The sequence below is a fragment of the Ascaphus truei genome, chromosome 15 (genome assembly GCF_040206685.1).
Source record: "Ascaphus truei isolate aAscTru1 chromosome 15, aAscTru1.hap1, whole genome shotgun sequence".
Taxonomy (NCBI): domain Eukaryota; kingdom Metazoa; phylum Chordata; class Amphibia; order Anura; family Ascaphidae; genus Ascaphus; species Ascaphus truei.
The window spans coordinates 41,296,729-41,310,886 of NC_134497.1; positions in this window are offsets into that span (position 1 = coordinate 41,296,729).

A 14,158-nucleotide genomic window follows, 5' to 3' on the forward strand; every position below is an offset into this window, starting at 1 on the left:
TATTGTATTGTTTTTAAATAGATGTTATTTATTTAGTTGAATAGATTATTGTTTAGTTTAATAGATTATATTTCTAAGTTTAATAAGTTATATTTCTTAGTTTAATAAGTTATATTTCTTAGTTTAATAAGTTATATTTGTTAGTTTAATAAATTATATTTCTTAGTTTAATAAATTATATTTGTTAGTTAATAGATTATATTTGTTAGCATAGTAGATTATATTTACTAGTATTTAAGTCTCCCCCTCAGTGCCCCATTAGGACCCGTGCGCATATTTCACATCTTTTCGGAGTCGCTTATTTTTTAGACCCTCGGAGCCGAAACCTAAAGGGGTCAGCTAAGAAAGTTCGGATCAAGAGGAGCCGCACAGCTTAAAGACAGAACATTTCCAAGGGAGATGGAGACAATTTGGGTAAGATCTGATTAAAGGACAACCTTTGAGGAAGGAAAAGGTGACGGGGGAGTCTAAGAGGGGGGTGAGAGAGCAAGGTGGTGTGTCAGATTGGGGCAGAGCAAGAGAACGCAAAAATGATGGGGATTTGCTGCACACCAAAAAAAAACAATAAGCAGTGATACTTTTACCGGTGCCCCTTAGTCTCAGGGAAGACCGGCATTTCGTCCAATGGATACAATATGATTGATGGGAAAGGGCACACAGATTTGAATAAAAAAAGATAATTTATTGTGCCACAGACTACAATGTTTCGGCTGCTGGCCTTTCTTTGCTGGATTTAGTGGGTTTAGCCACTTCACCTGAGAAAGACCAGCAGGCCGAAATGTTGTTGTCTATGGCAGTGCAAGAGAAAACAGGTTGGGGGGGGGTGGGTTCTCGCAAAGTCGCCGACCCATGGGTGAGTGTCCCCGGTGGAAACTAGTCCTGGACCCCAGGAAAGCTGTCTGTGGCCCATACAAGCTGAGTAACATGTAGAAAGGACACATGTATGTTCAGAATGAGTTAGCATGGTATTTTGAGAGGCACCATAGCAGGTCAGTGCAAGTCAGTGCAGAGCACTGCAAGGTCAGTCAATATGAGGAAGGGTCCGATGGAGGAGTTGGAGGGTCCCAGAATATCTCTTAAAGCAGGGGTGCGCAAATCGAGGGGCACGACATTTTCTTGGGTGGAGGGGCTCGGCGCTTACAGAGGCCCCTCGCTCTTCCCCACAGCATTTAAATTAAATGCCGGAGATCGCGCGCAAGGCCTCTGTAAGTTCTCTTTCCTTGTCTCCGGCGATTTCTGGCGACAGCAACGTGGCGTCACATGATGTGGCATTGCCATAGCAACGTGATATCACATGACGTCGTTACATCAGAACGTCGGAGACAAGGTGGGGAAGGTGGAGGGGGGAGCAGGGGAAAAGGTTGTGCAACCCTGTCTTAAAGCATTGTCATGAATACAGATCAGAGGCCAAGAATGGATATGGATATCCGATGTGAAGCCGGAAATAAGACAGAAAAGACCGTTTCGGGGGAAGAAGGTGAGTGATGAAATAGCCGTCACTGTGTAACTCTTCCAATTACCTGCAACTTCATGCAGAGAAATAGCAACGCTTGTTTTTAACGTGCTAAGCGCCTAATGGGGAATTCAACTGCTGAGAGGTTAAGGGAGTTACTCACCCAAACTCAGCGACGTTTCAGTGTCTCTGTGATAACTCCCCCAGGACATGCCTGAAAACCAGAGGTAACTCAATGTATTTTTGATAAATAGAAACATGACCTTTTGGGGAGGGGTATATAATGGGTACTGGGCCTGGTGAGGTGGGTATAACGGGTACTGGGCCTGGTGAGGTGGGTATAACGAGTACTGGGCCTGGGGAGGTGCGTATAACAGGGTACTGGGCCTTGGGAGGGTTGTATAACTGGGTACTGGGCCTGGGGAGGTGGGTATAACGGGTATTTGCCCTGTGGAGGGCGGTATAACGTGGTATTGGGGATGGGGTATAAGTGGCACAGGAGCTCTTGCGATACAGAGTATCACTGTCCCTGGTTACAAACACTTCATGTCTCCTGCAGATCAGGACACGCACAAAGGTGGTGCCCTTTGTGCCACCAGACGACGAGGCAGGCTACGAGGCGGACGACGAGGCATACGACAAAGCGGGCGTAAAGTGGAACAATGAGGTGGGCTACAAGGCGGCCGATGACGCAGACGTGGTGTACGATGACCAAGGAGCATACGACAGGTGTGGCCGGATCTGCTGCTTCACCTTTTTTAGGCGGAGGAGAAGACCCCGGGAGCAGGTAGGAGAATACGAGAGGTGCGGACAGATCTGCTGCTTCACCTATTTTAGGCGGAGAAGAAGCCAGGAGCAGGTAGCAGAGGAGTCAGGGCGTAGATACAGGGGTTTTCTAGGGGCCCTGAGAAGTTGGTTTGACCGCAGGAGAGGCAGATAAGATCAGGAAGGCTGTGGGAGGGGCAGGTACTAGAGGGAGATAGGGATATTGGGCGTGAGAGGGTGAGAGAGAACAAGGAGCAGGGCCGGAGCACGGGTTTCATGCGCCCGAGGCGAAACTTAAAATTTGTGCCCCAGTTGTATAAAAAATAATAAGATAAATAAAATAATAAAATAAACAGTGGCGTAGCTATCGGGGCTGCAGGGGGGTGCGACCGCCTCAGCGCGACGCAAAATAAAAATAAAAGGGCGCCAAAATACTGGATAAATAAAATAAAAATAATTTTCAAAAAAAAAAGATAAATAAATTAGAAATAATAAGAGGAAAAAATAATAATGATTATTATTGCGCCCCTAGGAGCTCTGCGCGCTAGGCGACCGCCTAATGGCCGGCCGGCCCTGCGAGGTATGCGGGAGGAAAAGGGGTGAATGGGATAGATATGCAGGGGGATGGGGGAGCAGGTGAGTTATACACAGGGGCACAAGGGCCCCATCACCCGCATCTCTATATACTGAGTGTGCCCCTGTGTATAACAACGCTGATCTGTGCTGCTCCATCTGATCTCACTGCGCAGTGATCCAGGGACCATCCGATCGCCATTTAATGGGGTCAGGAAGGAATTTTTTTCCCCCATTGCACAGCAGGGGTTATGTTTCGCCTTCCTCTGGATCACAGCAACAAACTGCCCTTTGTGCATGAATTATCAGTGAGATCTTTATACACCCTGCATTGGTCTTCACCCCTTTGCTGCCGGAGGGGCCTGCAATGCATTGCTCTGCATGTTACTATATCGCTCTGCAATGTGCTGCAGGCCCCTCCCAGCAAAGAGATTCATTATTTCAATAAAATACTCTCTTTAATCCAACCTATGTGTAGTGTCTTTTCTATCCGTTGTATCTATTGCTAACAGCTCAGTGATTCTTCCCCAGGACGCTGCACTAGTGTCACGCTGCCAAGCCCGGGTGTGAGGGAGATTTATAGGGTCACATATACACTTCTGCCAAAACACTAGTGCAAACAGGAAGCCCATCTGATCTCATATCTTTTATTACACAAAACGGTATCTAAAAAGGTAAAAATAACATACATGGGATTCTGCTACAAATATCTCTCTAATTACAAACCAATTAGCAAATCATTCAGATTAGAGTCGAGCGAAAAGAAAGGGTTAAGTATCTCATGTACAGTATATGCAGTGTAGGCTGTTCTGCAGCATTACATGCAGGGGACAACGTTTAGGGGATATAAGTAATGCTGATCTCAGAGCTGACCGGCTGACCTGCTCTACCGGCTGACCTGCTCTACTGGCTGACCGGCTGACCTGCTCTACCGGCTGACCGGCTTCTCTTCTTTCAGCTAAATGACCTGAATTGTGGCCCCTGTATCTCCCAATTAAACGTTTTATTGGCATATTCTTGTTTGACTCGTTCTATACAGACATTTTCTATATATTCATTGTGGGATTTGATAACATCTGTAAGATCTCTCAGAATATCACATTCTGCACGTTTGTGCTGAAGATTTTTCCATTCTCAATTTACTTAATATTAGTTTTTGGCATCAATTATTTATATCGAGTCCAAAATACCTTTATACAGAATGCTGTTCCCTTTAGTCCACAAATGCTGCTTCATTAAAGCCCATGGGTGGCACTTTATGCATTCTCAAACTTTTAGGCAACATCCCTAATTTCCAAAAGTGGGATTAAATCTGTGCATATTTAAATGGTTAATTTTCTCACTCAGACTCCTAAATCCCTCCCCAAATATATCCGTTTCACATAAAAGTGTGTGCGCTTCTCCTTCCGCCTAACTGGCACGTCGTCCTGACGGGCGCCACTCCGTGTAACTCCACGCTGCCCTCCAGTGGCAAAAGAAATAAGATACATTTACTATACTCGTCTGGCAGCTGCTCCCGTATAAGGTGGGTAACTCTGTATTAGGGGTCTTGGTAGACTATATTTTATACTTATGTCGGATAGATGAGGAATTAATATTCCTAACGGGTTATTGTGAGAGGCCTTAGATCTTATCCTATATGCACGCAGCCCTCGCCTCTCTGACCTTGAACACATAATTCAATCTGATTTTTTGAGACTTGAAACTGGATTTCTTAAAACAAACTGATTTTAAACACTGACAAGACTGTAACAATGGTATTTGGGACCAGAGCTAAATTGCTAAAGCTGCCAATGACAGAGCTTCAGATAAAAACCAGCTCTAATACCATCCTAGCCCCTGTTACTGGTTTGAAATATCTGGGCATATAGTTCAACTCCCATTTAACATTTGGGTTGCACATTGATACCCTGACATCCAAATCCTATGCCAAACTAGGTGTACTTTACAGGAACAAATCCTCCCTAAGGCCCTCATGCAGTAATCGCCTACAGCGATTCAGTAAGCCCAGAGAAGCTGGCGATTAGAGCAAAAATAACCGGGGTTTTTTTGCCGGAAAATAAATAAATAAAATCGGCAGACGCGCGGTGATAAGCCACTTTTCGGCACTGATCGCCAGTTTTTCAAACACGCTCAATTCTATAAGCCCTGATCAGCTTATTGCGGCTGATCGCCACTTTAAAATTGCTGTTTCTTCTCCAAATTGTCCAGCCACAAAAGTTGGAAAGAAGGTGGTGTGAAGCTGCGATGAAAATAAAATGCATGTGTTCCAGAGCTGATATCCATTAATATCAGCACCAGAGACCCCCGGCATGAATCCGATGCATAAAAAATGCATTTACAGGCAACTTCATTACCGCCAAGGCAATGAAGGGGTTATATACCCGTGCCAGGCTTATTGCGGGTAGCGGGGGTGGGTGAAGGTGGTATTTGGCCCTGGGTGGGTGTTTAGACCTTGCCAGGGGGTTGCGGGATGACTTAACCTCTTCTTTAACTTAGCGGTTAATACCGCTAAGGTAATGAAGGTGTTAACCCCTCCCGCTACCCCCCCCACCCGGTAGGCCTAAACACCCATCCTTGGGGCCAATACCCCGTTCACCCACTCCCGCTACCCACAATAAACAAAAATACACAACAGCCCCACTGGCCACCTCCTAGGTCCCTAATAAACCATTACAATATTCATAAAACCATTATTTTGTTTAAACCCAGGATTATTACATGGGATTAGGGCTATGTTATTCAGTGAGGGGTTGTATGTTTGTATTCGTAGGGACAGGCAAGGCCGGAGCCAGATGGGGTTCTCCTGCCTCTGTCCTCCCTGTCTCCTGACCATTCCTGTAGCCGGACAAAGAAGAAGAAGCAGGCACACGGTCTTACTCAAAGGAGGTTTAATATGCCATAAAGTCCAACGTTTCGGCAGTCAAGGTGAAGGCTACAAACACAAGAAACAGTCACAATATATACCACCCCCCTGATACTCACCCCTCCCCGCTCTGCCACATAACCAGGATGTTGACGCCCACCTGATGACATCAGAGCTACCATATGGCGCCCCCTAGTGACGTCAGACGTCTAGGTCTAAATCCCTGGCAATACAGCATAGAGCTGTCTTGGAGGACTGCAGCCACAGCCACACCTCTCCCCAAACTGAACACTCCCCCATGATGACATCAGCGTGACCCGGCAGTCAGGGGGGGGGAGAAGGGGGGGCGGGCGTGCACCAATCAAGACTGTACTCACAGGGCTGGACAAAGATGTATCCGTCGTCATGGGATCAGTGTCAGAGCAGGGAGGAGTGAGACACTCATATAAATCACCCTGAAAGTGTAAATAAACCACACACCAAAATATTAATAAAGCATATGTGCACAAAACTAATACAGCAATATACTATTAAAACATGTGACTGTATACTGCTGATGACATCAGTATAATCCTGCAAAGTTACAGTGAAATGCCACATAAGAATATGCAGTACATCCGTATTTAGAATATACTAGTGTGTATACCTAGGTCAGAAATGGGTACACACAACCAGGGGGGGGGGGAAGGGGGAGGGAGGGGAAGGGGGAGGGTGGGAGGGGAAGGGGAGGGAGGGGAAGGGGGAGGGAGGGAGGGGAAGGGGAAGGGATAGGGAGGGGAAGGGGGAGTGAGGGAGGGGAAGGGGGAGGGAGGGAGGGGAAGGGGGAGGGAGGGAGGGGAAGGGGGAGGGAGGGAGGGGAAAAAAAGAAGGGAAAAAAAACACACAAAAAGGATAATCTTCCCAATTGTTAAGTGCAGAGTCCATGGATGGTGCAAGATCAAATATGCCTGTAGAAAGAGAAAAAATTGCCTTCTATTAAGAAAGCATTTTAAATTCTGTTGCTCATTAAGACCCATACCGTTGCTGGTATTTAAAGCATGTATCCAGAATGCTTCAAGTCTCAATAAGAAAGTCTCCCTATCTGGAGTGCCTTGTCTAGGTGCTACTGTCTCAATACCCATGATGCGTAAAGAGGCAACATTATGATTGTGTTCCACACAGTGTTGCACAAGAATAGAGGGATCCGTACCTTTTCGAATTACACTTTTATGTTCAACTAGCTGAGAGACCCGGCGTTGCCCGGAATTTAAATAGATAAAATAAATTTCCCGCTAGGAGGGGGAGGGGGGGGACGACAGTGGTGGGGGGGGGACCTTCCTCACTCATGCCACACTGATTTGTTATGGCTATTCCCAGAATGCTCCGCTCACCTCCCCTTCTCAAAAGCCTCCGTGCCATTAACCCCCTCGGTGCGTGTTTTCTGCTCTTGGCCCCCGGCCTTTTCCCTCCTTTAACCCCGGCCTTTTCCCAGACTCCTCTGCTTCGCCATTCTTTGCCGTTACCCTGCTCTCCCCGGGCGTTTACCTGCACGTGACGGGTGCTCCACCCCCCCCCCCCCTTCCTGCTCAGGGATCAGCCAATGACGCGGCAGGGCTGCTTGCCTGTTCCGTGAGGTTGCCGGCCGGCAGCCAATGAGCTTGTAGTTACGCTGCCCGGGGCCGCTGACTGAAGGAGGGAGGGAGGTAGAGGCCTGAGCTGTGTCAGACGGGAGGAGCGGCGCGGAGACCGAGACACACCGGGAGACAGGAGGCTGAGGTAAGGGGAACACGGGGGAGGCCTCGGGCAGTGTGTGCGCGTCCACCCGCAGCGGGAGCCACTGTCACATACCAGGCTGAGGTGAGTGAGCGCCGGGGAGGGAGGTTATGTCTGCGGAGCGCATAGAGAGATTGCCGTGCGGAGCGCAGAGGAAGATGGTGATGGTAATGTATGTAGTTGATGCGTGAATGAGGGTGAATGTAATGTGTGTGTTGATGTTGTGTGAATGAAGATATAAATGTGTAGAGTTTATGAAGAAATTTATTGAATAGTGTATGAATGTTGAAGGTAAATGAAATGATGATGTATATTTTTTTCAGAGGATCGTGAACATAGAGAAAGCCGGAGATGTTGTGAACGTGGTAGTGGTAATGTAAATGCAAATTAGTATAGCGGCGATTGAATAAAGTAACGAAATAAAATAATTGTAAGAATGGAAAGAATTGAAAATTGGCAAAGCGGGACATAGTGTAATGTGCATGTAATGTACATGTTGTAATTGCGTGTAAGTGTGTAAGTGTGTAAGTGTGTAAGTGTGTGTGTGTGTGTGTGTGGACACAGGGGTGAGAGTGTGAGATGAACTTACCAAGGACTCTGCAGGGGTTCTGTGGGGGTATGCTGTCAGTGCAAGTGTGTGACAGTGAAGTAGGTGTGTGTCAGTGATGTCACTGTAAGTTTTGGCCAATGACAGTCGTGTGGGCGGTGTGTGTCACAGTGGGGCGTACCTCTTGACAATGACAGTCGGGGTGGCCACGGACCAATCACATTCACCGCAGCTAGTACCAACCTTTGATTATATATATTAAGATGAACCTTGTTTTTAACATTCTTATGGTCTTACCCACATAAAGAAGACCACATGGACACTTTATTACGTACACTACATATTCAGATCTACATGTGATTCTATTTTTGATTTTTATGATCCTCCCGCTTTGGGGGTGACTGAATTGACTACCGGTAGTCAGACTGTTACAGACCGAGCAGCTCATGGCTCGGTCTGCCACCCTCCAGAAAATGAGGAGTTCTGTAGTTACCCTCATTATCTGCATGTATCAGGCTATCCGCCAGATTTCTCCCTCTTTTGAATGCCACCATTGGTGGTACACAGCAACTTTCAGATAATATATCATCATTTTGCAGAATATGCCAGTGTTTAAGAATGGTAGATTTAATAAAACCACCAGCTTGACTGTATATAGTGGTAAATACAAGCCCGTCCTCCTTCTTATTTTTGGTAGCACTTACCTCTTTATCCAGTGCCCGGTCTAACACAGCAGGAGGATATACGCAGGAAGATATCCCCTAGCCAGGAATCTACCACATAGTTCTCCAATAGCTGGTTCAATATGATCCTTCCTGCTCGTGATTTTGCAGACCTGGACTTTCTGTGAAAAAGGTAATGCATCAATAAGAGAAGGAGGATGATGGCTATCTGCCCTTAAAATTGCATTTCTGTCTATATCCTTTCTAAAAAGATCAGTATGTAACTCCCCATTAGTCTGTGTAATGAGGACATCTAAAAATGAGAGTTGCTGTGTACTCCATGTATTAGTGAGGAGGACCGGTGAATGGAGACCATTAAGATACTCAAAAAAAGATAACAGCTGATCCTCCGTACCTGTCCATATGAAAAACATCATCAATATATCTGTAATAGCTTTTAATATGCACCAGAAAGTCTGATTTGTAGATGTACTGCTCTTCGAAATGTGTCATGTATATGTTGGCGTAAGCAGGGGCCATATTACTGCCCATTGCTGTCCCCTTAATCTGCAGGAAGAAATCACTCTCAAATCTAAAATAATTTTTATAGAGAATGAAATGTAAAATGAGCATAATGTATTCAATTGGAACAGTATCACTATAATGGCGAATGAGGGTGGCCTTGATTATCTCAAGACCTTCAACATGGGGGATTATTGTATAAAGGCTAGACACATCTAAACTAACCAGAATATGATTAGTCCCATCACCAGGTGAGTTTTTTAATTTGTCAAGGAAATCAAACGTGTCTTTGATGTATGAGTTGGCTGTCTGTGCTATAAGTTGTAGAAATGTGTCTACAAATTTTGCAAGGGGTTGATTTAATGAATTAATAGAAGCTATAATAGGCCGCCCCGGGGGATTGTTTAAATTCTTGTGTATTTTGGGCAAGGTATAGAAAATAGGGCATTTAGGATGCAACATAGTTAGAAACTCAGATTCAGGCTCTGTTATCCACCGGTTATTAACCCCCATTTGGATAATTTCCTTAATTTCTCTCGCATAGTTAAAGGTAGGGTCCCTATACAATTTAATGTAGCAGTTAATGTCACTCAGTTGTCTGATGGTTTCAGCCTTATAATCTGAGTAATTCTGCACTACTAGGGCACCCCCCTTGTCCGCACGCTTAATAATAATCTCATTATTATAAGTCAACATTTTTAATGCTTCCTTTTCCTGAACAGACATATAGTATGTAACCCTATGTTTGTTTTTTTTGTACCTTGCAATGTCCCCCTTAACCAGTCGTATATATGTGCTGACTGATTGATTTTTAAATGGCGGGACAAAAGTGGATTTGAGCTTGCACATTTTGGTACCTTGATAAGAAGCCAAATTATCTGTCCCTTGCTGGTCAGTGGCCAAATTAAATGTCCCTTGTTGTTCATAGGAGGATTACCTGTCCCTGGTTGGATATTGGAATGCACCGATTCTGTAGACCTGTTAGAAAAAAATGATTTAAGGTTTAATACACGTTCGAATTTAAATAGGTCAACCTCCAAATCAAAATCATTAAACAATGTAGTAGGTACATATGAGGGCCCCCTAGCTAAAACAGACATTTCACATTGATTAAGAGTGTAATCATACAGATTAACAACCAAGGTGTCCATACTCATTTCTGCTCCGTTGTACGTAGGGGATAGGGTGATCTTCCCTTTCCCCTGGCCCCCGCGTCTAATTTTCCTTTTCCTTTCTCCTTGTCCTTGGATTTGCCTAAAAAAGGGGCCGGACTTTGGCCTCTCTGACGTTCTGTTGAGGAATGGGCTTCAGAGTCACTGGTGTGGACTTCTTGGACTCCCTGGGGTGCTCTCCCTCTTTGGTTCTTGCGTTGTTTGGGGTCTTGCTTCTGCCACGGGTATACTCTTCCATCTTTATAGTCATTAACAACTTTTTTGAATTTCAACTTCTTAAAGTGAATAAGATCACTTTTAATTTTTTTCCAGCTTGGTCTTAAGACTATCCAATGATTGTACAACGTCCGTACCAGGGCTAGACTGGTCAATGAGGATTTCCACTTTGAGTATATCCTTCCTTGTGTGGCTAAGTTGTTCCCCCACCTCCTCAATTACCAATATATTCAAGTCCAAAGAGGCCCTATTAAAGCTGCAGTTCAGTCTTTTTTTTTTTTTTTTACTTCAATAGTTTCATGTGGGCAATCTCTAATTACCTAAAGAACTGTATAGCTGCAGGTCAATTCGTTCTCCATGTATTGATAGGCGAAATTTGGTGACATAATTAGTGAAGGGATCTGTTTTTCTTCTGCTTCTGTCTCAGTGGAAGCTCATGAATATTCATGAGCACTCCTGCATTGACATGTGCTAGAGGGAGGGCAGGGCTGACAAAGGGGTGTGCCAGGGCTTGTGACAGGACATGAAGGGGCAGTGCCTTAGCAAATTGCTGTTAAAATAGAATACAAGAAAATTGGTCTTTAATATTCATGAGCTTCCACTGAGTGACAGAAGCAGAAGAAAAACAGATCCCTTCATTAATTATGTCACCAAATTTCGCCTATCAATACATGGAGAACGAATTGACCTGCAGCTATACAGTTCTTTAGGTAATTAGAGATTGCCCACATGAAACTATTCAAGTAAAAAAAAAATAAAAAAAAAGACTGAACTGCAGCTTTAAACGTTTTATTGGCGTATTCTTGTTTGACCCGTTCTATACAGACATTTTCTATATATTCATTGTGGGATTTGATAACATCTGTAAGATCTCTCAGAATATCACATTCTGTACATTTGTGCTGAAGTTTTTTCCATTCTCAATTTACTTAATATTAGTTTTTGGCTTCAATTATTTATATCGAGTCCAAAATACCTTTATAAAGAATGCTGTTCCCCTTAGCCCACAAATGCTGCTTCATTAAAGCCCAGGGGTGGCACTTGATGCATTCTCAAACTTTTAGGCAACATCCCTAATTACCAAAAGTTGGATAAAATCTGTGCATATTTAAATGGTTAATTTTTCCATTTTTCCATTGTGACAAAATATAAATTATCTCACTCAGACTCCTAAATCCCTCCCCAAATATATCCGTTTCACATAACAGTGTGTGCGCTTCTCCTTCCGCCTAACTGGCATGTCGTCCTTACGGGCGCCACTCCATGTAACTCCACGCTGCCCTCCAGTGGCAAAAGAAATAAGATACATTTACTATACTCGTCTGGCAGCTGCTCCCGTATAAGGTGGGTAACTCTGTATTAAGGGTCTTGGTAGACTATATTTTATACTTATGTCGGATAGATGAGGAATTAATATTCCTAACGGGTTATTGTGAGAGGCCTTAGATCTTATCCTATATGCACGCAGCCCTCGCCTCTCTGACCTTGAACACATACTTCAATCTGATTTTTTGAGACTTGAAACTGGATTTCCCAAAACAAACTGTTTTTAAACACTGACAAGACTGTAACAATGGTATTTGGGACCAGAGCTAAATTGCTAAAGCTGCCAATGACAGAGCTTCAGATAAAAACCAGCTCTAAAACCATCCTAGCCCCTAGGCGTGGGGCCCGGCGAGACCGCGCTTGGGCAGGGGAAGGTGAGCGCGGGCGGCGTGGGGCCCGGCGAGACCGCGCTTGGGCAGGGGAAGGTGAGCGCGGGCGGCGTGGGGCCCGGCGAGACCGCGCTTGGGCAGGGGAAGGTGAGCGCGGGCGGCGTGGGGCCCGGCGAGACCGCGCTTGGGCAGGGGAAGGTGAGCGCGGGCGGCGTGGGGCCCGGCGAGACCGCGCTTGGCAGGGGAAGGTGAGCGCAGGCGGCGTGGGGCCCGGCGAGACCGCGCTTGGGCAGGGGAAGGTGAGCGCGGGCGGCGTGGGGCCCGGCGAGACCGCGCTTGGGCAGGGGAAGGTGAGCGCGGGTGGCGTGGGGCCCGGCGAGACCGCGCTTGGGCAGGGGAAGGTGAGCGCGGGCGGCGTGGGGCCCGGAGAGACCGCGCTTGGGCAGGGGAAGGTGAGCGCGGGTGGCGTGGGGCCCGGCGAGACCGCGCTTGGGCAGGGGAAGGTGAGCGCGGGCGGCGTGGGGCCCGGAGAGACCGCGCTTGGGCAGGGGAAGGTGAGCGCGGGCGGCATGGGGCCCGGCGAGACCGCGCTTGGGCAGGGGAAGGTGAGCGCTGGCGGCGTGGGGCCCGGCGAGACCGCGCTTGGGCAGGGGAAGGTGAGCGCGGGCGGCGTGGGGCCCGGCGAGACCGCGCTTGGGCAGGGGAAGGTGAGCGCGGGCGGCGGGGCTTCGCAGGGGCCCGAACCGGGAGGCGGCCTCGGGAGGGGGGGCGCTTGAGGGAGGGCCTGGGGGCAGTGGAGGGGACAGGGGAAGGAGCAGGCGCTGGTGGGAGGCGTCTGCGCTTGGCGGGGGACCTGGCTGGGCTGGGGGGATGGGAACGTGGGTTTCTGCCTGCACCTCTGCGCTGGGATCTGCGCGGGGCAGGGACACTTACCTGATCCTCTGTTGCAGCCGCAGCATCGGATTCAGGATCCAGGTGGGTGAGGCTGGCAGGGCTCGAGGGGTCTTCATACAGCGGGGAGCTGCTGTAATCCACGAGGCCGGTCATCATATCTGGAAAGATGTGCAGATCCGCAGCAAAAATCCTGTAAGGTAAGGGAAAAAATTCCGTTATCTCTGACTCTTCCCCCCGGGGACCCTCTCTTTATACCCTCTCACCCCCCTCCCCCTAGATGGGAGGGGACAAGCAGCCTTCCCACTCCGTGGGGGAAGGGGGGTTATCCGACCCCCCAGCTCATGCCAATCAGGACGTCGCAGCCCTTAAGGAGCCTACGACCTCATTTTGGGGCCTCTGTCTTATCAAAAACCATCCTAGCCCCTGTTACTTGTTTGAAATATCTGGGCATTCAACTCCCATTTAACATTTGGGTTGCACATTGATACCCTGACATCCAAATCCTATGCCAAACTAGGTGTACTTTAAAGGAACAAATCCTCCCTAAGGCCCTCATGCAGTAAGCAGCGATAAGCCACTTATCACCAGCTTATCGCCAAAAAAGCCACACTGATACACACACACCCACTGATACACACACACACCCACTGATACACACACACACCCACTGATACACACACACACCCACTGATACACACACATCCACCCACTAATACACACACACACACACACACACACACACACACACACACACACACACACACACACACACACACACACACACACACACACACAGATACACACACACACACACACACACACACACACACACACACACACACACACACACACACACACACACACACACACACACACACACACACACACACACACACACACACACACTGATACACACACACCCACTGATACACACACACACCCACACACACTGATAAACACACACACACACACACACACAAATATACACACACACACACACTGATTCACATACACACACACACACTGATACACATACACACACACTGATACACATACACACACACAGATACAGACACACTGA